Source organism: Equus caballus, chromosome 7 (genome assembly GCF_041296265.1).
Source record: "Equus caballus isolate H_3958 breed thoroughbred chromosome 7, TB-T2T, whole genome shotgun sequence".
NCBI lineage: Eukaryota > Metazoa > Chordata > Mammalia > Perissodactyla > Equidae > Equus > Equus caballus.
In genome coordinates this window covers 87,317,501-87,343,803 of record NC_091690.1, presented here as the reverse complement: position 1 = coordinate 87,343,803, position 26,303 = coordinate 87,317,501, and the positions used below count along the sequence as shown (strand labels likewise).

General features: G+C 36.0%; 1 protein-coding gene across 50 annotated transcripts in view; it reads left to right on the top strand.

Annotated features, from left to right (window-relative positions):
- Positions 1-26,303, top strand: part of SOX6 (SRY-box transcription factor 6) — a 570,771-nt gene that overhangs the window by 182,685 nt on the left and 361,783 nt on the right. For 3 of the 50 annotated variants that reach the window (XM_070274839.1, XM_023646103.2, XM_070274848.1), the window contains exon 1: positions 3,118-3,229. The exons of 46 other annotated variants lie outside the window; for them this stretch is intronic. The gene's annotated coding sequence lies outside the window, so the exon portion shown is untranslated. Of the gene's footprint in view, positions 1-3,117; positions 3,230-26,303 lie in introns of those variants that run through there. One more of the 50 variants, XM_070274821.1, reaches the window with a different exon arrangement.

The following is a 26,303-nucleotide window of genomic DNA, read 5'->3' as shown; positions in this document are numbered from 1 at the left end:
TAACTGCAACTGTTTTTTATTTAGTCCATCTCAAATATGTCTAGCACTATACTGTTAATACTACTGAGAATGACACCAACACTTAAAGTCATTGAGAGTTTCTGGGGTCCCAGTACTTTGTACCTGTTTGTTCTTCTACTTTTCTCTCTTTTAAAATTAGAGCTCTAGTTAGTGAAGAAACAGGAAAATGATTTGTATTTCTGGGAAGAAGCACGTTTTCTAAATGAAAAAGTCCTCTAGGATCTGCTCTGTAGCTCTCTGGCATCTTCTCTACTGACTAGCTGTACGTGGTATTCAGAGGGACAGTTCCAAAGAAAGATACACACTATAGATCATAAAGAAAAATTCTGTCATACGTCCATTTTTGATATTTTAATTTGCTTTTTGTGCTGCCACCTTTTCCTTCTTTTTCAGCTGTGCAGAGTCAGTGATTACTCAGTAATAGCTAAATTTGCCCAAAGCATTCTAATTTCTATCTTAGAAGGTAAAAAAGTGCATTTTACTTATGACTATGCTTCTAGAAATTTTTCCATTTTATCAGTGTATTTTTCTCTTTCCCTAGAGTTGTTTAAACATTTTTTACCCTAAAAATGAGGGTGTGTCAGAATTGTTGCAAGCAAAGATAGAGGTAATCGTATGTGGTTCCTGTTAGAAGCTTTTTGTTGATATTGACTGCTATTTAAAATAGTGCCTCTAAGATGAGTCTACTTTTATCATTTTTATTTTTTTAAGTGAATTTATTGTGCTACATTTAATCAGTTTTTTCACATCAGTTACATTTTTGTAATACCTTTATTGTCCTAGGATCAATGTAGGCTATTTGAACAAAGGATTCAGTACAGGATGAGTTAAATTCCTCTATTCTACCGTTCATATCTTTTCTACATTTCTAGAGATTGCCTGTCGAAGCACCAACGTTATCTTTACAATTTACCTATACATTCTGATTTCTTAAATAGTTTATTGTGTAGAAAATATAGAAAAATTAAAGAAGAGAATATTTAAAATCACCCATAATTCTATTACCCAAGATAGCCCTTTTAAAAACTTTGGTGTAATATATATATAGTTGGGATTATATCATATCCAGTTTTAAATTATAAAGTATAAATTTAATTTCTTAACAGCTTGTCTTGATGACTCAGAGTTATCATTATGAACATCTGATTCCTGAGCTGCTCCTTGAGTTGAGGGTCTGTTAAAGCTACTTATATATTGAGTGGTCCCCAAACTGCTCTGCTTTTTTAGTTCTTGTGTCTGCACTTTGGATTGCCTGTCTTTGCCTTTGTTTCCAGACTGTAAGCTGTCAGTTCTCTGTAATTAGTGTTTTTGCCTCTGGTAATGTCAAGCCTCCTTCCTTTCTTTTATAAGCTGCTATTCTAGTCGACTATGGGCTGTTAAATTAGATAAGAGAGGGAAAACTAAATTTTATAGAGTTCCTTTTTGTTGTACAGCACTAGTACAGGTGCTTTCACATAAATTATGCTATTTAATTTATCCCACTAAGTCCTTGAATTGTTATTAGTTCAATTTTTTTAGATAACAAAGAACCATTTATTGAGCGCTCACTATATGCTAGGCACTATGCTGAGAACTTTACATACGCTATGTTAATTGGGTTTATTTTTGCGACGCTTCAGTGAGGTGGACTGTTTTAAGATAAAAATACCTAGATGCAGAGAAGTTGGGTAACTTGCCCAGAATCATACTACTAATATTTGGTAGAATTGAGATTTGAACACAGGTATGCCCCTCAAATAACTAAAAGTGCTATAATTATGTCTGAAGTAAGAGTAAATAGATTCTGAGATCAGGAATTCTCCTTTAAGAAAAGTAAATAAGCTTTAGTGTATTACTTATAAAACAAGACATTACGTTTGGGTTTTTCTTCCTTTCCAATTCTCGATGCTCTATGATAGGGATGTTGCTGTATAAGGGATTTGTGGAGAAATGTAGTGATGTAAGTGTGGAAGTGTCTAAGGACAATATTCAGGCCAAATTAATCCTAAAAGAATGAAGTTAAAAAATATCTACCAAGCAAGGAGCAATTCTTATTATGGTTAAATAAGCCTCTCATAATTTATAGAATTATAACTGTATTCTTTGCTAAATATCCTATATCAAAGGGAATGATTTATGGATTGACATAGAAGTTAATAGAGTAATTAGCCAAAACACCACTGTATTGATTATCCATAGCTATATTTCTTGGGGAAACATGTTTTAATCTCAATGTGTATTTCTAATTATATACAAAATGAAGGGATGATTTCAAGGAACAGAAAGTCTCAGATAGATTCTTTTCTGGTGCTTAAGAACTTGGTCTTTAAGGTTTGTCTGTCTAGATTCAAATCCTGACTCCACCATTACTAGTATAATCTTGGACAACTAAATTTCTGTGTGCCTCGTTTCTCATATGTAAAATGGGAATAGTAGTAATCATGTCTGCATAATAATACCTACTTCTATATGGGTTTTTGTTTTGAGGACTAAATAAGTTAATATATGTAAAGCAATTAGAATCATGCTTTTTGCATAATAAGTGCTTTACAAGTGTTAGCTATTACTATTTTAATTTGAATTTCTAACCATTTTTCAAATCTCAGAATTCTGTAAAAACTGCTAGCAATCTTAAGTTTTTGCTTATCAAAATAATTTATTTTTCACTTCACAAATAATTTAATAGTGTCTTCCATCATTCCCTCTTTCCTTCCTTAAGACCTACCCTGAAGTTGACAATGACCTCACAATGAACTCTGTAGATTCATTTTAGGTGATTTCTTGGACCTAAAACACAGAAACATTCAAAGTTGCAGTATTTTATTGAGAAAGGACACAAGCTTCATGTGAAGTATCACATATAGCATCTCTGCCCTCTAAGTTGCGAGATTTTCTCTGCCTTTTGAAAATATGATACTTTAGGCAAATAGGGTAATGGTGCAGTCCAACAGCTGATTTGAGTGCTGAATGTGCACTGGTATCCTATAATAGAGAGGACTCCTTGTTTGTTTGCTATTTTATTACTGAAAGAAAGTTGCAAATGGCAATTTATAACCTCCCACTATCGTGGGCATGTGCAAGACAGAGATAAAAGCTATGTTTCCTTCGTGGAAGGGTGTGGAGGTTGAGGATGATTTCAAATTAGAAATAATGACAGCAATAGAGGCTTCCAATGAAGATACTGTGGTCACCAAAGGAAAAAGGGGAGAAGCTAATTCCTGAAGTTGAGGTATTTGATTAAATATTTAGGTTGTTTTTTGTGTGTACAGGAGCCAGGTATGTTGTTATTTATGAGCTGAAGAGACAGCGTGTTTTACAAATGTGTTTATTGGATGATTTGATGATGGTTGGGAGAGAAGCAACCCTGAGATATCCAGAAAACCTATAGTAAGTAAAGTAAAAAATAAGTTAGTTGATGGGCAAAGGCTTTTGCTTTTTAAGCTTTTGCTTCTCTTTTATAATGATTAACTGTAAGAATTGGCTTGTTGTAATGGTGGTTTATTATTTTGGATAATAACATTGACTTAGAGAAAAAAATTATCAGACTTTGATTAGAATGTCTAATGCTTTCTTTTATTGCCTTAATAAACTTTTTTTTTTGAAGACAGCTTATAACTTTGTCAGTCGCGGGTGATTTTATGCTTAAATGTTTATTTTAAAAAGTCTGGCATTGTGCCTGTGTGTGCTTCTGTGCGTGTTTGTTTGTGTGCGTATTTGGATTGGAGGAGGAGACAGGGAGAGGAAGGAGAATTTTAAGGAGATGGAAAGTCAGTGAAAGTTGATGTAAGTGACTGGAGTTTTGTAATAAAATATAAAAGATTTCAAGCATGTTTTCACTCTTAGTGGGAAAAATGAAACTGACTATATTATGTATATTTCCATGAAGAATGTGTATAAATATCACATGCAAAATTACAAGAAGAATCAATCTTTGTAATAGTTGGAAGAAAATATATATGACTTAAAAATATTGTAGCAGAGGTAAAGAGAAACTTTTTTTGAACATACTTTTAAACATAGTGTCCAATTGGGATAAAGTTTTAACAGAACAGGCTGGGCCATTTATAGATTACAACGCTTTTAATTTTCTCAGTGTTACAAAGTGTTGATTTTGATAAAGAATTTGTTAATGCTATATCAGCATCTCCATGTGGAGAAGTGCTGCTGGGTGATTAGTTAGAATTGGGGCTCACAGCCAAATGTAGAAATTTGGTCCTAGTTCTTCTGGCCTTCTGAGAATAGGAAAAATCTACTGTTTGCCTGACCCTTGATTCCCTATAAAAGAAATTCTTCATTATCAAGGATGTCAGCTCTTTTCTCTTTCTTCATCTTCTTTATTTTTTTTAAACTTTCTTTTTGTGTCATGTCATTACCATCTTCACTTATGTTTATTAAGTAGATACTAATTTTGGAGGTACTCCCAGGTTTGTATTAGCTTAGTCATATGAAAATTCTTTACATTTGTATAAATTTTGACTGTAATTTTAAAGCCGAAGAGTCTAATTTTTTACTTTATATTGAAAACTGAGGAATCTAAAACTTCCTGAGACTAATTGATTTGCTCAAGATCACATATTTAGGAATCCGGGCCAAGAGTTTTGGTACTGCCATGCTGTCAAATAATTCATCCTGTTCAATTGTTTTGTTTTGCCATATTGATGACTAATGTCAGCATATTTGTTTTTTAATCATCTGTTTAACTATGTGCAATTGTCTCATTTTGCTGTTTCTACCTATCTATCCATAGATAGACTCGTATCAAGGAGATTTGCCTCATTGCTTTATAGGGCTCATTTGCAGCTTCATATAGTACATTTAAGGGGTTTCATGATTTTAAATAAAATTCCTGATAGAGTATACGAATACATTTATGAGACTTGCTTTTCATAGAAAAACTCTCATATCTTTCTGGGTCTGTTTTGACAATAAGAAGGCAGTATGTTATTTTTTGCTTTTCCATAAATTATAGCCTTGTTCAGCAATTAGTTAGAATGGATTTGGAGAAAAGAGTAAAATATAGTCTTTCTCATTGCATTTTTTCTGATTAAAAAAACAAACCGTGGTTATTGGAGAAAATTTGGAAAATACAAAAAAGAAAAAAAAATTCCATAATGACATCTAGAGATACCTCAAAAATGTTTATGCTGATTATATCCTTGAAGTTTTTCTACTTGTATTCACATATTTTTTGAAAGAAAAATAGGTATCTTATTGCACATGCTGTTTGGCAAGCTATTTTTTCAAAGTTAACATATCATGGTCATTTTCCCCATGTCATTAAATATTTTCCTGCATACCTTTTTTTTTTTTTTCTTAAGAAAAATGAACTTCATTATTTACTCCAAGCATAACAGATATTGCATATAAAAAATTTAGGGGGCCAGCCCCATGGCTGAGTGGTTAAGTTCGCGTGCTCTGCTTCGGTGGCCCAGTGTTTCGCCAGTTTGGATCCTGGCACGGATATGGCACCACTCGTCAGGCCATGTTGAGGCAGCATCCCACATTGCCACAACTAGAAGGACTCACAACTGAAAAAGAAACAACAATAAAACAACTGTATACTGGAGGCATTTGGGGAGAAAAAGCAAAAAAAAAAAAAAAAGAAGATTGGCAACAGTTGTTGCTCAGTTGCCAAACTTTAAAAAAAAACGAAATTTAGGAAACACGTAATAATAAAGAAGAAAAAGCTTCATTCCCGTTTTCCAGGTATAATCATTACAGTATCAAGGTATATATATGTGCAGTATTAAAATTTTGTGTCTCTCTCTTTCTAATGTTTATATCTAAATATGTATCTCCTTTTTAAACAAAAATGGAATCATATGGTAAGAAATACTTTATAATCTGCTTTTTTATTTAACAGTATATCATATCATTTACATTTCCCCATGATACCACTATTTTTTTCATCATTATTTTTAGTGATTGCATACTGTTCTATTTGTGGGCATTTCATGGTTTAGCTGATCATCTATAGTTAAAGTATTTCTGATTTCCCACTATTATTAACAACATTGCAATAAATTCCTTTGTAGCTCAATCTTTGCACACATCTCTGATTTCTTTAGTTCAAATTCTTAGAAATGAATTCTTAGAAGTGTTGGGTAATCACTTTTTAAAGGCATTTGATTCATATTGCCAAAATGCCCTCCAGAAAAGTTGAACCAGTTTACTCTTACCAGCAGTGTATGAGAGTACTCATTTTGCCACATCCGTGCTTGCACATGTTACAGTCATTATTGTCAACCATTGCCAGTATGACGAGTAGAAAATGGCAGCTTACTTTTAGTATTGTTGATGAATGAAGAAATGTTTGTTGTTTGTTCATTTGTTTATTGTTTATTTGCACTTCTTTTCTTTTTTTTCTTTTAAATAGATTTCTTGCTCGCAACCTTTGAGAAGTAGTATAGATTTTGGAGTCAGACTATTGGTGACAGAGTTTGCATCTTGGCTCTGTCATCATTACTTATCAGCTGTGTAGCCTTGGGTGTTTACTTAATCTCTCTGTGCCTCAGTTTCTTTATCTGTAAAAAAGTTTTATGTATATCATAGGGTTATTGCAAGGATAAATGAATGAACATATGTAAAATGGAATAGTCCAACACAAAGTAGTGCACATTATTCTAATGGGCAGTTAATTCTTATTTTTTTGTAAGAGGTCTTTATAAGCTAAAAATGTTAGCCCTTTGTCATATATGATGCAGATGTTTTTCCAATCTTGTCATTTTGTCTTTCAGTTAAAACTTTTAGAAAATCTATTCTGTCTCATAAAATCTAAAGTTTTGTTTTTCTCCTTTTAAGTTTCTTCCTTTGATATCATTGGTGCTGGCCTGGTGGCATAGTGGTTAAGATCATGCGCTCTGCTTCCTTGGCCCGGGGTTCACAGGTTTGGATCCCCAGCACAGACCTAGCACTGCTCATCAAGCCACACTGTGGTGGCATCTCACATAAAATAGAGGAAAATTGGCACAGATGTTGGCTCAGAGCCAGTCTTCCTCACACACACACACAAATTCTTAGACATCTAAAATCTAGTTCAAAGAATATTTTTAATGTTTTTGATACATTGCCAAGTTGCCTTCCAGAAAGGATGTACCAATTTATACTTCCCTCAACGGTTTGAAACCATAGAATTATGATTAGCTTCTTGTTTGTCTCCTCAATGTAAGGTGCAATACCAATTTATAATGAATTTGGAATTAATATTCCATGATAAAAGAAACACTTTTATTTTTTGAATGCTTGTTTATATTTTCTGAGTATGGAGATGAAAGGCACATTAAACTTGCTGAATTTGGAGTAAAATACATTCCTCCTCCTCTATAGGCTATTAAAGCAACCAGTGTAGATGCAGTTCCACATGCTTGGGCAGTCACGTGTGCAGGGAACCAGATGACAATAATATTAACACAGTAAATATTATTTTAGGAGACTGTCTTCGCATGGCTTTTTCCCCCCATCCTAAATTGTTTTTCTTCTTTCCTTATGCTGTGAAATCACTTCTTCCTCTCTTCTGATAAAAACAAATGCTGATTACTTAGTTTGTGTGTCCATTCCATTTGAGTTCTTTTAAGAGTAATAAAGTATTTTTACTGTTACCTAGCATGAACAGCCTCACTCCTTCTATGACCAGCTGGCTTTACGTTGCAATTTTTGTTGGAGGAAAAAAATCATATTTATTTTGTTTTGTCCTTGCATACCTGGGAACCGAGGTTTAAACAAGAAAGTAAACTAACATTACAGTTTTGAGTAATTGGATGGAAAGAAGCTAATAAACTAAGGGTTTTAAGCACCCTGGTTCCTTCATTTTTTACGGATCTATTTATTCACTTCTCAGTCTTCCTCTTTATCCCTTTCTTGATGCCGTATACATACTACAAAAAGAGAATAAGGCTCAATCATGATAGTATAGTTATTACCACTATATTTTAAAAAGTGAAATCCTCTTTACCTAGAAATAAATACCAACTTCAATATCTCTGTAACAACTTGACTGTTTTTTGTATAAAAGTTTCCTTTGTAGATTGTTTTACGAGATTTTAATTTCCCGAAGAGTAGTATTCCTTAATACTTTTGTTCATTTTCTTTTTCTCTCCTTTTTTCCTTCCTACCCTGTCTGCATTTCTCCCCTTCCCCTCTTTTCCCCTTCCCCTTCTGCTTCTCCCTCCTTTCTCCCTCTCCCTTTCCCTCCCCTCCCCTTCCTTTCTCTTCTTCTTTCTGTCAGGGTTAACTTTAGTGGGTGTTAAAGAGATATGACTGCCAGCATGTTCCATCAGTAGTGCAGTAGGTTTTCTCCATTTTCAACAGTTACCTGGGGAGTTTTAAGTTGCCCTCTGCTGGGTCTGCAGAAGGTAGTCGTAAGTTTCAATGACGACCATGAAGAAGTCTTCCCTCATTTTCTTCACTTAACCTCAGAGATCATGTGAAACTCTTACCCTTAGCAAGAGTGCTGTGATTTTAAAACCCAATTTCCTCATGTTTTCCCATATTCCCAGTACCCATCTTTTGAAATTAGGTTTTAGCCATTTAAAGGCAGGAGTGTAGAGGAAGTGGGTGAAGGATTCCACTTAGAATTATAGCTAGCTCTCTATCAAATGTGCATGGATTTTGTCTTGAGCATTAAGTACAACAGTTTTCTAACCATGGGATGACTTTCCCTTGACAGCCAGCATGTCTCTCTCCCTATTCCCACTTTCGTCTCTTACCCCTTGCCAGTTTTGTTTTTTGAATTCTAGTTTATTTTAATATTGACCTTAAACCAGTCTACTTCAGAAGGTCCAGGAGGGAAAAAAAAATATCTCATCATGTGTGCTAGAACTATATATAAATGACTTGAGATTAACCAAATTGTTTTTTAAAAATCCTGTTTGCATGAGATCTGCAATTGCCTCCATTACCATAATCACATATCATTAATCAGAGAAGTATGCAACTATAGATTTTTAGTGAGTTCTTTAGGGGTGGAGGCGTTTCGTCTGTCTTTTCTGTACAATGCTCTTTGCTTTGGAGTTTGGAGATCTGGATTCTAGTTCCTTTTTTTTTTTTTTTTTTTTGGTAAGGAAGATTGGCCCTGAGCTAACATCTGTTGCCAATCTTCCTCTTTATTTTTTTCCTTTTTCCCCTCAAAGCCCCAGTATGTAGTTGTATATCCTAGTTGTAGGTCATTCCAGTTCTTCTATGGGTGATGCTGCCACAACATGTCTTGATGAGCAGTAGGTAGGTCCACACCCAGGTTTCGAACCAGTGAACCCCCGGCCACCAAAGTGGAACATGTGAACTTAACCAGTTGGCCATGGGGACAGCCCCTGGATTCGAGTTCTAAATCTTCTTTGATGCTTTGGAATTTGGAGAACTGGGTTCTAGTCCCAAATCTCTTTTACTAATTAGTAACTAGTTACTTGTTTGAACAAGTTGTTTAAGCTCTCTAGGCCTCAGGTTCCTTTCTGTTGTAACGCCCTCTGATGCAAAATATCTAATCTCAGCAAGACAGATTAGGTTTGATGAGTAGAAGATGTCATTACCCCGTTTTATGATGTGTGTAACTTCTGTGTGAGTGAGTAGGCTGAAAAAATAATTTGTGTGGACTAGTAAAGTTTGAGAAGGGTTTAAGAAGTGTTAGTTAATAATAGTGAGCTTTTGAGATTTCTTTTTTATGTAAGTTGATGAAATTATATGTATTTTCTCATAGAAGACCTGATGGCAGTGGTCAATTTTTGGTTAGATAACCCTTTACTTTTAAGTTCCCGTTTTAAAAGTTAGTAATAGCCATAGTGTAGCTTTGAGTTTGACTTTCATCTTGTGATTTTTGACCATGGTTGTCCCCTTTTATTAAAACAGTGATACAAAATAGGAAAGATTCAATAGTTACAAAAATAAAGAGAATGGGGAGAAGTGTAGAAAATGAGAGAAAGAGAGAGAGAGAGAATGAACATGAAAGGAAAAACAATGAATCTAGTCATTTCTTTTTAGATATTTGGCCTTCAAAAGCAATTTTACTTTTCTGTTTCTTGGATTTCGCAAAGGATAAAGCATTGCCCAAGAATAGAGGCTACAGCATAGAATGGGTAGATTTATGACTGGGGCATAATTCTTTTGTGATATCAGTTTATTTGTTTTTGTTTTCTGCATGACCAAAAAAACCCCCACATCACTTGTTTTTTTAATTTTAATTATTTGAAACATTTGAGTCATTTTGTGGCACATGTTTAAGCAGAGGTTGGGAAATAAGTCTTTTAAAGTCCTAGAGAGGAGAAAATGGTAAAGACATTAATACTAAATTATCATTTTTTCTGTTTTAAAAATCGCATTCCACATGTGATATTTGAAATACCATTTGTTATGGTGGAAAAGTTAATTTTTAGAATTAGTTTGAGATGCGTTGTCATCATTTTAACTGAACAATACTAAGAATGCAGAGGGTTTGGAAACAAAAGCTACAAACCTGTGAATTAGTGCTAGCATACCTCAGAGTACCTGTGTTAAATTTGTAGAGAGTCTAATGAACTGAAAAAAAAAAAACTGAGTTCCTGACAATGAAAATATTCTCAGCAAGTTTTGCAGATTTTCTGATTTTTTGGGTAGACTTTCTATCAGACTTCCCATGTTTTATAAGAGATTGTTCCCAGATTTGTGCATATATGGTTTAGGATGCTCTGAATGATGAAGAGGCACCGTCTTAGTCTGTTTGGGCTGCTATGACAAAATACCGCAGACGGTAGCTTATAAACAACAGGAATTTTTTTCTCACAGTTCTGGAGGCTGGAAGTCTGAGATCAGGGTGCCAGCACAGGTGGGTGAAGGTTCTCTTCTGGGTCACAGATGTCTTGTTGTATGGTAGAAGGGACTAGGGAGCTCTCTGGGTCTCTTTTATAAGGTCAATAATCATATTCATGAGGGCTCTACCCTCTTGACCTAATCACCTCCCAAAGACCCCACCTATTAATACCTTCGCCTTTGGAGGTTAGGATTTCAACACATGAATTTGGGGGGAGACACAAACATTCAGACCATAGCAGGCCTATAGGGAGCTTATAGAAAGAAAGATTTGGCTTTGTGATTTAGGTCATTATGGTGCAGTGTAGTGTTGTAAGATGATATCTGCAGAGAAGCTGTAGTAATTGTATTGAGTTAAAGATGGGTCAAAGTGCACAGCCTTGAGTATTTATTAAATATACCAAGGGCTTAAAGGCACTATTGGTAAAGATAATTAATGTTTTTCTTTCTTTCTCATGGTTATTATCTAATAATGCACAAGATATGTGATGTGTGCATATATATATATATATAAAAGTATATCTATAAAAAAGCCTATTTATAAACATATGTATTTTTAACTTTTTGTTATATGCTTTATTCTGGAAGATTAGAGTTAAGTACATCTAAACCATAAAACCACAAATACTTAAAATAAAAATTGTGAATGCCTGGGTGCAATTGTACCTCTGAAAATTATTGAAACCCAATTAAATTCTCAGGTGTGCTGCCACATCATTTACTTGCAAGATTCACTATTTCCAGAGCAGTAGAGGAAGATGTTGTAGATGAGAAGAACTACCAATAGAATAGGAGGCTGAGTTTATTTGGCAGTGAAAGAGTAACCCACAGAAGGAAGTTGGACGCAAGAGAAAAGAACACAGTATGAAAGGAGGAGTGAGTTAAAGGAGGAGACTTCAAACAGTGGTACAGAAATTGAAAAAGAGCCCATTTTCTTGGATTGACTACTGGCACATCTCTGTTTTAGGCATATGTCTAGAATTTATTTCTTTAAATTTTGTAGAAATCAGAATTACACATTGCGAACTGTCCTTTATGGCTGTCATTCTACCTTTGAATGATGAAAACATTAGGGACATAAAACTCAAATAGTTTGTGTTATAACTACAATTTGATGATGAAATTATAATTCTTTTTGTGCACTGGTGCTCAGAGATGTGTACATTCACACACTAACACACTACTGTGAATAATATTCTGCACCATGCCATTTTCCTCTCCCATTGTTCTTGATAAATAAATCTACACACTTATGACAATACATTTGTGAAGAGTTAAGAAGTAATTGTGTCATATGACTGTGGTGAGTTCTCAACATAGTTCACATTAACTAATGTGAGCTTTTATAGCATGAGAAAAAAATAATGAAATGTCATCAAAGAAGTAGGTAGGGGTTCATAGTAAATGAAACTATATTTATATAGCAGAACCTTAATTAATTTTTTTTGAGGATCCTTCCATTCCAGTTATTCCAGCCAGCTATCCAGCCAGTGACGTCAAATTTACTAATCTATATTGGCTTTGTCTATCAACATTTCAAGATGGTTAATGATGGTTTTATACTTCTACTACTTTGCTTTTATTTTCATTCTTCTGCAGCTCCCCTTCCATGAAAGACTTTCAGCTTCTTGTAACCAATGGTTAACTGCATACTCTTCTTGGAGTCAATTATTTTGCCCTCACTCAACTGGGCTTATCCTTGAGGGATCTTTTGAAGAAGTAGCCTTTCCAACAAAGTCCCATTCTTAGCTGTCAACTGAAGTCTTTGTTAGTGCTCTGTTCTCCCTGTAACTCGCACAGCCTTGATTGGTAGGCTCCTCCATTTTAAAGCCTGCCATCTGTCTCCACTTTACCTTTCTTTTTGACTTTTATTCCTATGCCGTTAATATTGTTATTTTCCCTTTTTCCAGTTTTATTGAGGCATAATTGACATACAGCATAATGATTTGTCTTACATATATTGTGAAATGATTACCACAGTAAGTTTAGTTAACATCCATCATATCATTATTTCTTTTCTACTAGAAAATATGTATCTCTATTGTACAATTTTAAAAAAGTCTTTAGTATATTTACTAAAAAGTTTTTAGTATGCCTTAGTGTACTTTAGTATCATACATAGTGTGATCAGATGAAGAGTCAGAACTGACAAACTTACTTTTCTTTTCCTATGTTACTTATTCTGGTCATTTTGAACCAACCTGGCTTTTGTAACCTGTATTTTAAGAAGGTTTAAGAACATATATATCACCAATAAATCAATAAATCAGTCAATTATTTATTGAATTAGTATGCTTATTATGCCAGATATAAAAGAAGTATAAAATATGATTCTTGCTTTCAGTTAGCTTGCAATATAAACAAATTCAGACAGTAAAAAATGTTGAATTTTAGAGCATTTACTTGTCTTTCAAAAAATATTACATGCCTTATATAATAATAATAGCTAACATATACTGAGTATTATCTATGGGCCAGGCACTGTGCTACAGTGCTTTAAATGTATTATATAATTTAATCCTTTATATAATCTCTATAAGATAGGTTTTATTATTATTGTTGTTATTATTTTATGATGAAGAAAATGAGGCACAGAGCTCAAGTAACTTGCCTAGGATCACAGAGCTAGTAGATGCTGAAAGGGAAATGTAAGCCACCAGGCAGGCTGACTCTTAAACCCTGTGCTAGAAAGCCTCCATATATTATGTGGTAAGATCATAAATGCATTTAGAGATATTGATACAAAAGGATAAGTAATTTTGGTGTAGTACTTACTACAGTATTAGTTTGTAATATAGTTGTAGTCCTCAGAGTGTAGTCAAGATCATATATATATATATACATATATATGCCACACTGTATTTCTATGTGTGTTTATGTTTATTCATGCTTTGGTGCTTTGGAGTTTGGAGATTCATTCAACAGATGTTTGCTGAGCACTTACTCTGTGCCAGGCACCATATGGGCATTGAAGATATATCAGTGAAAAAAATAGAAATTCCTGCCCTCAAGGAGCTTACATTTTAGAAGAGAGAAAGGCAATGTAAAAAAAACAAGACAAGTAAATTATGATATAGTAAGTAAGAGGGTAAATGCTATGGAGACAATAAAACCAGCAAGGGGAATAGGAAGTGCCGAGTGTGGAGTTGTGTGTAGTTTTAAATAAGATGGTCAGGGAAGGTCTCATTGAGAAAAAAAAAACTCTTCGCTCAAAGACTTGAAGTAACCACAAAGGAACCATGTGTATATCTGGAGAAGAGTGTTCCAGGCAGAGGGAGCAGCCAACGCAAGGACTCTGAGGTAGAACTGTGTCTGGATGTTCAACGAACACGGATGAGACCAGAATGGCTGGAGATAATTGAGTGAGGGGGAAATATTAGGAGAAGCCAGAGACATAACAGGAACCAGATCATGTAGGAACTTGGAGATCGTTGTGAGGGTCTTGGCTTTTACCCTGTGTGAGATGGGGAGCCATTGGAACATTCTGAGCAGAGGAGTGATATGATGTGACTTATGTTTTAGAAGGATCACTTTAGTTGTTGCTAGGAATAAATTGTAGGGGTGCAAAGGAGTATAAGCAGAGTGACCACTTAAAAAACTATTACCATAATCCAGGTGAGAATTATTGGTAGCTTGGAGTAGCAGTGGAGATGGTGAGACGTGGTTATATTCTGACTATATTTTGAATGAAAAACTAACAGAACTCTCTAACAGATTGGATTTGGAGGATGAGAGAAAGAAAGGAATCAAGGATGACTCTACGATTCTTAACTGAGAAGTTGTAAGGAGAGAGTGGCCATTAAGTGAGATAGGAAAGGCTTTGAAAGGAACAGGTTTTAGGAAATATCAGGAGCTTAGTTTTAGACGTGTTAAATATGAGACCATGCTAGATGTCCAGATGGAGATGTGGAGTAGGCAGGAGATTAAAATTTACAACTGTGAGAGTGTGCAGATATGAGTGTAGTACTCTAGATCTCAATCTGTTGTTCTATTTGAAAGACCTGTTTTCTCATTCTTTGGTTAAGGTAGTATGAAAAAAATCTGTATTATGTTTAACTCTGAGTGGTGAAAATATAAATTTATTTTGTTGTCAGTCTTTTGGTCTGCCTGAAGTCTTATACTGTACCAAGTACAGTCACATCTAGTGAAGAGAACAAAAACCATGATGAACAGTTCAAATAGGTGGGATTTAATTGGGGGAATTTGTTACACAGGTACTGGAAGGCTGAAAAAACAAAAAATGAAGCTGAGATAACCCAGATAATAATAACTGTAGGGAGCAGCCACCAGCCATAGGGCTGACAGAATGAAATGGAAGAAATGGGGTTACTTGAACCTAGGAACTTGGAAAAGCTTGTTACTGGGGCTAGGACCTCTGGGGAGAGGGTGTGCTATGTGACTTGTGCTCAGACCACTGAGGGGAACATGGGATGGCTTATGCTCTAATCACTGAGAGGAGTGTGGCCAGCTGGTGCTGGTGTCTCGGAGCGGGTTAGGCAGCTGGTATTGGAGTGCTAAAAGAAGCCATTGCTGATGGGAATGTAAAATGGTGCAGCCATAGTGTATCTTGCTGCTGGAGGGAAGCTGACAGGAGCTAGGAAAAGGAAGTCTCTTCTCTCCTCCTCCTACCTTCTAATTTCCCTCTAGTCCCTCTCATTGGCAGAACCTGATAGGAAGCCAGCTGGCAAGGGAGAGTGGGAAATATAGTGCCCCAGAATCACAGAGCAGAGAACTGAAGAGTGATGTGTGAGTCAAGAGACAATAACTGGCACATGTACTGTGAATGATAAGATATGAATAAAATTTTGAGATCCCATTCCATTGAAATGTTCAATAAAGTTATTTTTAAGCCATGGCACTTTGGTTATTTGTTGATGACAAACAGAAGATAATATTTGATGTTGAAGAGAATAAAAACTGATTAATTTAAAAAATTATTTGGTTTTCAAAACTTTAAGCTATTTTCTGACTCCAGGCAAGAAACTGGTCAGTTCATTCAGCAAATGTTTATTAAGCATTTGTCATGTGCTAAGTACTACTATTCTTGCACTTATAATGTATTGGTGAGTACAGCAAGTAATTCTAGTTTTTATGGAGCTTATATTATAGATGAGAGAGACAGATAACGATAAGCATTACAAGTAAGTAAATTATATGGTATATTAGAAGTTTATAAATGTTAGAGAAAAAGAAAAAAATATAGAGTAGGATAAGGCAAATTGATAGTGTAAGGAAGCAATGTTAAATAAGATGATCAGAGAGAGAACATTGAGAACAAGACGTTTGAGCAAAGACTTGAAGGGTAAGGGAGTTAGCTATAGGAGGGGAAAATGTTAGTTTCCATTTTTTTGGATAATAGACATCCTCGGGGATGTAATGTTGTATCTCATTGTGGTTTTGATTTGCATTTGCCTAGTGGCTGATGATGTTGAACATCTTTACACGTATTTATTGGCCATTTGTAGATCGTTGGAGAAATGTCTATTTAAATCCTTTGCTCATTTTTGAGTTGTGTTGTTTGTTCTTTTCTTGTTGAGTTGTAGCTGTTCTTTATGTGTTCTGGATATTAATCTCTTATCAGATACATGATTTGAAAATTTTTTCTACCATTCTATGGGTTGTCTTTCCACTCTTCTGATAGTGTTCTGTGATTCACATAAGGTTTTTAATTTGATAAAGTACAATTTATCTATTTTTCTTTTGTCACCTGTGCTTTTTGTCATATCCAAGAAATTATTGAAAATCCAATGTCATAAAGATTTCACCTATGTCTTCTAAGGGTTTTTACAGTTTTAGCTTGTAAGCTTAGGTCTTTGATCCGTTTTGAGTTAGTTTTTGTGTATAGTATAAGGTAAGGGTGTTCAACTCCATTGTTTTGTATAAATATCCAGTTTTCTCAGCACCGTTTGTTGAAAAGACATCGTTCATTTTTTATCTGAATTTTTTATGAATTTAGATATTGGGGAAAATGTGATTAGAGATTTATAGTTCTTAGTAATTGTCTAGTGTTCAGCTCTCCTTTTGCTATGTCTCTGTTGCCTGCTATAATTTACAGAACATAATAGAAACATTAGTTAATTGAAGAATTATTTTGTGGCCAATAGACAGTTAAAAGATTACTATATTAGCCTTAATATTTTCTAGGAAAGTTATTTTTATAATGTACATAGGCTTTGTGTTTGTGTATATATACTACCTTGAAGTGCAAGACAGCAGTTTCTCTAAATGCTAATGTCAATGTTTAGTCCATTGGAAATGTTGGCCATTATGACTTTTCTATTCACTCTTTTATGGCTATAAGCTCCTAGTATTTGTTAGTCACTCATTTTCATTTGTGATGCATCTAAGCTGAGGATGAGATTGAAAGCTGTGTTCCAAGGTGATTTGTAATTTCTTGGGATAATTATCTGAGAAAAATCTCATGCTTCCCTGGGCCATTCACTCTCTCCCTTTTGTCTTGGGCTGTGGTTACACATTACTGTCTGTGGTTTGAAAGTCAGTTCTTTTCTTTAAGCCCCAAGGGAAAAAATGTGGTTGCATTCTGTCTCATAACTGTGTGAATGAGTTGGGCTCCCAGTGGCATCATTAGAGATCTCAGTAGAGAGCATGCTGTCTCTCTTAGCCTATCACAGATCTGGCATGGTTTGGGGAGAGTACATTTAGAACATTGTTCTTTCCTTGGCTCTTGTTTTCCTGAATATAGTTCTCATGTTGGGCCCAATGGAAAACTGGAAGTATATTTAGTCTGACAGTGATAATTCCAATAAAAAAAAATGTACTTCAAGAAGAAACTTTGCTTCTATTTGAGAAACAAAGCAAAACCCAAATCAGAGCACACATGGAAGCAAAATGTGCTTCAGCAAAAACCAGACTATAACTTTTATCTAGTCTGAGGAGGTAGACTGAAGATTCAGATTTCCCTTCTCTACTTGTTACACTTGAATATACTTCACTTGGATGAACTACTTATTCTAGCAAACATCTGATTTCTTTACTGTCTGTATCAGCAGTCATCTTTATAGGAATTACTGATTATTTAATTTTTGCTGACCCAATAAGGGCCAGCTCACTTTGATGAAAGCTTGTGTAGGTGGTTTGATGGTTTTATGCTCTGACCACTTGTTCTGTTTTTTGGGTTACAACTTTGGGACCTGACATTATCTGTAAGGTATGGCAAAGAAATGAAAGAGCCAGATAGACAATTTATAAATTGTGACACGGATGTGCATAAGAAATACTTCAGTGTTAAGCAGTGATTCATTTTGAGTAGTATATTTGCCTAGTAAATTTGTATACATCTCAATGCAGAAGGAAAGTAATTATGTTAGGCCGTGGGTTGTCAATTAATTTGGTCTCTGTGCCAGCTATTGAGTAGTGAAATCGTGGGATTTGTACCTAGGTATAAATCTTTGTTCTGTAATTTACTTGCAGTATCCTTAAGACTTTTGCAATATCAGTTTCTCATCAATAAATTGGAAATAATATTACTTTACCTGTCATAGACTTGGAAGGATTAAGTGAGATATTATTTGCATCTCTTTTTCTACTTGAAACAGTTCTTTATGGTACAAAAAGCATTTCTCTATGTGTGGTTTTATTTAATTGTATGTAGATAATTCTATAATTCACTCCGTTTTCAGGATGTCGGGAGGCAAGAAGAATAGAAGTGCTTTCTAACCAGTCCCTAGCAGCTGATTAAACACTGTAGGGGAGAACTGGGAAATATGAAAGATGGCAAATGAAATCCTGGCAGAGAGAACAGTCTAATCCCAAAGGAAGTTTTCAACAATAGCCTGGGCCCTATGCCTAGTACTTAGAGGGGCCTATGGTAAGACACTCTTGCCCTTCACTGTAACATTCCCAGAATCTTACTTGTTAATGCTTGACTTTATTAATAAAGTCATGACCACTTGTTCGGCACTGCATATGGTTGGTTGTGATTTCCAGCTGCCCTGTGGGCTAAAATGTAAACAGTGAGTAGATTGTTATGTTCTTCTATTAAGCTTAAAGCTCTGATCTCATGTCTGCACCACATATGTCTGCAACAGAAATATATCCTTTTCCTGATCTCATGGAAGAGAAGCAGCGCTGTGTCTGAAAGAGTCTGAATTCATTAGTCTAAAGGCTTTTTACTTTTCTGTTTATTGAAACTAAAGAACAAAATAAAGGCATAAAAAGTCATGAACATCAGCAATAGGATGTCAACATGACACCAAACAGCATAATATATTGTCAAGATGAACGTTTAATCTGGTGAATGAAATTTCTATACATTTGGCATTTTCACAGAAGTCAGAAATGCAGGCAATAATCCAACAATCCACAGTCACAATGAGAGCCTCAGTGCAGTGGGTTTGAAGTAAGTACGACAGTTTGTCTGAGTGACTGAGAAAATACCCATTGATAGAACTGGCTCCTAAACTCTGGCCCAATTGCTAATATGCTGGCTTAATTAGCATTGAAATTTTTTGCTTTAATATGTTGAGATGCTGTTATCGTTGGTGGTGATTTTTTCTTTTTAAATCAGCTTCAGCTGCTTGACATTACAGATGTTTCACCTGTTCACTTGGTATGAATGCTAGATACGTACCCTGAAGTTCTAAGCTCTCTAGAAGACGAAATTTATAGTAATGATACCATTTTATACCTTGCAAGCAAGATGCTTTTAGGTATATATCTATAACTATTTGTTACTTATTTTTTATAACAGTTTCACAGTAGTGCTATCCCATTTTTCAGATGAGGAAACTGTTTAAGTTTGTTTCAGAGTTTAAACAACTTGCCAAGGTCACAGAGTTTGGTTTTCTACCCTGGGCTATCTGACTCCAAAGTTTTGATCTTCCTGTTCTGTCATGTGGCTTCTGCCTCTTTCTAACTGACTTTACCAGATGGCCTTCTGGCCTCTGAAATACACAGTAATTCTGAGTAATAATACTAATAATTAATTGCACTACCTTACATTTGAATGTTGCTTTATGCTTTTCAAATTATCATGGCCATTAGTTCACGTGTTCTACCTGATCACCCTGTGAGGTGATTAGGGTATTATTATCCCTGTTTTACAGATGAGTAAAATAACCCCAGAAAGGATTTTGCCTAATGTCAAATAATTTGTTAGTGACAAAACTAGAAGAGGCCTTAAAGTCTTATTGCTCCCAAATTGGTGCTACTGCGCAGTCTCTGACTTCCCCAAGGGAGGCTTGACTACAGAGTAGATCAACTTCGTAAGTGTAGCTCAAGAAAATTCCCCTTCAGCTAAGATAGAAGGTTTTCCTTTCCCTGAAAATGCAAGTCTCTGGGCCACCCATCCATTTTCTAGAAAAACCCTCCTGAGAAGGGATTGTCCTGTAAGTCCTGATGCCTTTTCCGGGGAAAGAATATTAGGATAGGCTTATTCTTGCTGTGTATTGAACTTACCTAATGGCTGCTGGTGTCTTTTAGTCCAAGCTTGGTCTAAAAGCTGCTGAAAATTCTCTAGCCAAACTGGAATAGAGAGATTTGAGGAGGAGGAAAATTTAAGTTTGAAAATAAAATTTCCCTATGGTTAATTTGTTGGGTAATGTAATATGCCAGTAGCATTATATAGTAGGTGTAGTTTCTGAATGTTGTGGAAATACAAAAAACATTTAGTAAATCTTTCTTACCATCAAAGAACCCAGGAGAGATAGGGTTGTGATGGAAAAGAACCTTGGCTAGGTATCAGAAGAGCTGGGTTGTAGTGCTAGGTCAGCCATGCGTTAGCTGTGGGACCTCAGGTCAGTTTCTACCCTTCTCTATCAGTTCCCTCATCTGAAAAGTGAAGGAATAGAACTAGATGACTTTTAAGGGTACTTTTATTTCTAAACTCTGTCAAATCTGATCTCTTGGCCTCAATTAGAGGAAAATTAAGCGTAAAATTGTATGGTACTAATAAATGCAGAGGTAAGCAAAGATGCAGAGACTCACTGTTGGGGAGATTTTAGTAACTGAATAGCCCTTAAAAATAAAGTATTGGGGCTGGCTGGTGGCCTAGTGGTTGAGTTTGCATGTTCCACTTTGGTGGCCTGGGGTTCACTGGTTTGGATCATGGTCGTGGACCTGCACACCACTCATCAAGCCATGCTGTGGTGGCATCCCACATATGAAATGGAGGAAGATTGGCACGGATGTTAGCTCAGGGGCAATCTTCCTTACCAAATAAATAAATAAATAAATAAATAAATAAATAAATAAAGTCTTAACTGGGTTCATCAAAATTATTAGGTGTACCTAAAATAGCACTAGGTCAGGGTGCAGTTCTTAGCTCTACGACTTACCATCTGCTTAACCTTGGATGATTTATTTAACCATCCTGAATCTCAATTTCCACATCTGTAATATAGTGATTACCTGTGTTTACTTAAAAACCTTTCTGAGCATTAAGCATTATTCTAGATGCTGAGCCTATAAGGTGGACCCTTTCCTTTAGGTGCTCAAAGTGTCCCTCTATCAGGGACATTTGCAATTTAAGTTTTTTCTCCAGTTGTGGAACCATAGAATCTTAGAGGTGGAAGAAGCCTTGGAGGTAGTTTAATTTGGATTTACAATAAAAAGTCCCCTCATAGGCGGGGACTTTATTTTGTTCACTGCTTTATCCTAAGAATCTAGAACAGTGTCAGACCAACACATATACATTATGAATGAGTTAATAAAAGAAGAATAGTGAGAAAAATAATATTTGAGTTCAGTAGAGCCTTCCTTATCTGGCACCATGTGTTTACATGTTTGACTGGCAACGTGCCAAGGCTTATGGATCCCTCTGTGACTAGAGATCTACACAGGGATATCCTCTGTGGGCATTATCACGCTGGCTGCCTCTGCAATGAAATGTCTGACTTGTCATCCCTTGCATATGAATGTGTAAATAGTTTTATGTTTTGGTTCTGAGAAAGGGTAGATTTGCTTATTGGTCTCTGCTCCCCAGAAAATCATAGCGCTCTGAAACAGGCGGTTTCCTTTATGTTATGGCATAGAGTTCTGCAGCCATAACAAACTCTAGATAGGCTTGCATGCTTTTTAATTTTTCTTCCATTTTTAGAACGTAGCTCCCCTATACTCCCCACCCTTCATATGCCACACAATGCTTCTACATAGTCATGCTATATTTTACTTTCCTCTGGAGAATTATGCTGTGCTATATGGGAAAATTGCTTCATTTTCAGGGTTCTAGATGTTCTCTGATTTTCCTTTGGCATTTCTCTAAATAGAGTCATGGGGCTTGTTTTTCATGTGTCCATGACACCACTGTGATGGTACTAAGTTACAGAGATTGTTACACTGTCCAGATCCGGGGAGGAGGAGTGAAGTTAGGGAACATGGAGATGGAAAGCAACCAGGAGGGCCTTTCTTCATTACTTCTTATTTTACTTTCAAAGGGGAGATGTGGGGATTCCTTAAAAGAGCAGAGAGACGTGAGACTTGTCATTCTTATGCTTCGGTCATTGTCTATTTTGCAATCACTGTTACTTTTTTTTCTCTGTAATACAAGAGGCTCTTCTCTTGTTTTCTTCAAGAGAAAACCACATGATACAAGGAAAGGAGCTTTGTTTTAGAGGACCTGAATTTTAGTCCTGGCTTCACCACTTCCCAACTAAATAGCTGTGAAAAGTTATCTTCTCTGAGCCCTATTTGTAGAGGCTAATTTTGTTTTCGTTTTTTTGAGGAAGATTAGCTCTGAACTAACATCTGCCACCAATCCTCCTCTTTTTGCTGAGGAAGCTTGGCCCTGAGCTAATATCTATGCCCATTTTCCTCTATTTTATATGTGGGATGCCTGCCACAGCATGGGTTGATAAGCGGTGCGTAGGTCTACACCCAGGATCCCAACCGACGAACCCTGGGCTGCTGAGGTGGAATGCGTGAACTCAACTGCGAAGCACTGGGCTGGCCCTTGGAGAGCCTGATTTTGTAGAGATGATACTACTATTGATTTCACCAAGTTATTGTATGAATTAAAAGAAATAATACACAGGAAAAGGCTTTGCCAATTGTAAATTACGAATTACGTACAAACCTACATCACTTGCCTCTATTTTCCATCATCTCTAAATTATCAAGAATTTCTTGTTGCCTTTTTAAAGTAGAAATATACCTTGTATTTTTCCTCCCTGACTTTTGCAACAACCTAATCAAGTTCAAAAGATTTGGAAATCAACATTCCATTTTCCAATTTTTCTTTAGAATCTTCATCAGGCCCTTTCCCTGGCACTCTAAACAGCTGTTGTGTGTCAGTCCAGAGGTGGTTACATTTCACTGGTTAAAGATTACATTATTCTGGTGTAGAGTTGCAGAGTTTTTGCTAACAATGGTTACTCACTCTGAGGTATGCTATATAATGTGGTGTATTAATGAGAGGAAGTCGGCATGGATGCTTTATAAATCACAGAAGCCTTGTGCAAAAATGGCACACTTTGCACACTCTAATTGTTTTTTTAAAGAGAAATATTTCTCAATTTAATTTTCTTCTTATTTTCCCAGCTGCTTTGTATCTGTTGCTCAGGTTTTCTATGTGGAGACAGACTCTTTTTTCCATATCTCCACCAAACAGTGTTTATAGCAGAAGTAACGTGTGAATTTCATAATTTTGTAGGGTGTGAGAGTTGTTTAATCTTAGAACAATGTCTATTGAGTGAAGGAAGTGTTGTAAAGTAGTCAAGGGAATACTGACTCTGAAGTGAGACTACATGGGTTTGGATCCTGACCCTGCCATTTATTAGCTATGTCCTTGGACAAGTCACTCAACTTTTTTATTCCTCAGTTTCCTCTGTAAAATGGGCATATCAATAGTACCTACATCATTGGTTGTTATGAGGATTGAATTCATATATATGTAGTGTTAGTTGTTACTGTTAGTATTATTACTGAAAACTTCCTACTATTAAAGTATATTGGAGCCAATCAATACATTATTAAGCCCTGATATGTGCTTAGGATTCTGTCAGTTTTCTTGGGGGATACAAATTATATGATACAATTCCTGCGCCCTTCTAGAGGCTTAGTTGAGAGTAATGTAAGATATATTTGGGTGGTACAAACTGCCTGCTGAACCTACAGGGCACTTACATGGGTTGACTGACTGGGGGCATAGAACATAAACAGATAGAACAGGAAACTGACAAATGCAAATCTGTCTGGATCAAGGGAAATGAATGTCACACGAATTGCTGCAATAGGAACACAATGGTGGGCTGATGTGTTCCCGAAAGGCTTTTGGAGGAGGTAAGATATTCGGTGAGCCTTGAAGGTGGAATCTGGAAGTGGATAGATGGGAACGGTTTTGTGGGGGAGGAAGGAGTAGGGGATGGGAACATGCACATCATAATGTGTGGAAAGTGTGCAGCCAAACAGACCAGGGTTAAAGCTCTGGGGAAGCCTCTTACTTGTTTTGTGACCTTGGGTTCGTTACCTAATGCTCCAGAGCCTCAGTTTGCTCTACTTAAAATGAGGAAACGGTATTTACTATTTTAGGTTGTTGTAGGTCTTAGGACGAACCTATGTAAAGCAGCTAGCATAGTTCTTGGCACGTAGTTAGCATTCAGTAAGTTTTGTCGTTGGGAATAGAGTGTAAGAGTTAAAAGCAGAGGATTTAAAGTCAGAACAGGTTCGAATCTTCTCTACCATTTGCTGTCATTATAACCAAAGCCAAGTTACTCTAACCTTCACTTAGCTCGTCTGAAAATGGGGATAAATTAGTAGCTTTATTGTGGAGTTGTGTGAGATTTAATGATGTATGGTGAAACAGAAGTAATGAACATGGCACGTAGTACGTACTCAACACCTGTTAGCCATTGTGTTATTTTTATTCATATAGCATCTCTTTTTTTGTTTTTAAGATTAGCATCTGAGCTAACAACTGTTGCCAATCTTTTTTTTTTCCTGCTTTATCTCCCCAAATCCCCCCGATACATAGTTGTATATCTTAGTTGCAGGTCCTTCTAGCTGTGGCATGTGGGATGCCGCCTCAACGTGGCCTGACGAGCGGTGCCATGTCCGCACCCAGGATCCGAACCGGCAAAACCCTGGGTCGCCACAGTGGAGCAAGTGAACTTAGCCACTCGGCCATGGGGCCAGCCTCATAGCATCTCTCTTCTTCTTCTCAGATATTTCCTTTGTGACTATTCATATTCTTTCATCCTTTCCTCCTCTCTCTCTTCTTTTACCTTCTTTCAACAGCAGTTATCAGTGGCAATTGTAGAGACTGAAAACAGAGACTTGAAGGAATGTGAAGGTAAAAAGTAACTGGTCAGCACCAGTCAGCACCACATGTCCAGCAGAGCACCAAGAACAAGATAAGAAAAGGGCAGCTAAGCACACATAAATACAAACGACAGGAGCATAAACATATATACAACCTTCTGGATGACTCATCCTTCTTAAGGCCACTAAAGATTTTTCTTAAGGAAAATTCAGATTGTTCCTTCAATAATTTGCTATTTCCCTGAGGATAAAATCCAAACTACTTTCAATTGTGTTTGAAATCCTTTCCAATCTGTTCTCAGTCTGTCCTACCAGATTTTTTTCCTGTTACTTCTTACCATGCATCCCATACTCCAGCCACTTTGAAATTCTTCCCCTTCTTTGAATGTAACTATATTCTTATATATCTCCTTGCCTTTGCATATCCTGGAACATCCATTCCTATTTCCACCAGACAAACTTCTGTTCATCCTTTAGGACCCAGTGAAATAGGACTTCTTCTGTAATGCCTCTGAACTCTCCAAAATGAATTATTTACTCTGTCCTTTGGTCTTCTGCACTAGTTTTTATAGCTTTCTAGCACCTGGTTACTTATCATATCATCTTGCAGTGATTTATATTCCATGTATATTTCTCGCTAGACTTTTAACTATTATAGATGATACTCTCTTATTTATGTGCCTCTGTATATTTGGCAGACAGTATAGTACTTGACACAGAACAGGTAGTCAGTAAATATTGTTGGCTAAATAAAAGAGGTAATAGACCCATGACTGACAACTTCTTTGGTTCACTAGCCAGTTTTTAGGATTTCCTCTATTAGGAATGCCTTAGAGTTATAGACTCATAAAATTTCAGTGTTGGAAACATGTCATTTTATAGATAAGAATAGAAGCCAGAGAGAAGGGACTTTCTTCTTTTGTCCTTCAGGTCAAACCATGACTCTTTTTTTTTTTTCAAAACACAGTAGCAAACTACCACTTGTAAGAAACTTATTTTAAAAATTCTGCTCGTTTCCTTCCCTCTTATGGCCTGTCTTCCAGATCATTTCCCTAAATACTTCTTATTTAGGTGTTCTCTCTAGACCAGTAATTTGGACGTAAGTTGATGCTCAGCCACTTGACTTGATGTGCATGTATTTATGCTTTACTCATCTTGTGTTCTGCTCAGATGTTGGATACATATTAAAACCAGCTGGGTCTCCTCTTAGTTTTTCTGCTTTGTTTGCCATAGCACTCCTCTGTTGGTAGAACTGTCTGTTCTTTCATAATAAAATTGAGAATTTTGTTGTATTTTTTAAGGTAAAATATATTTTT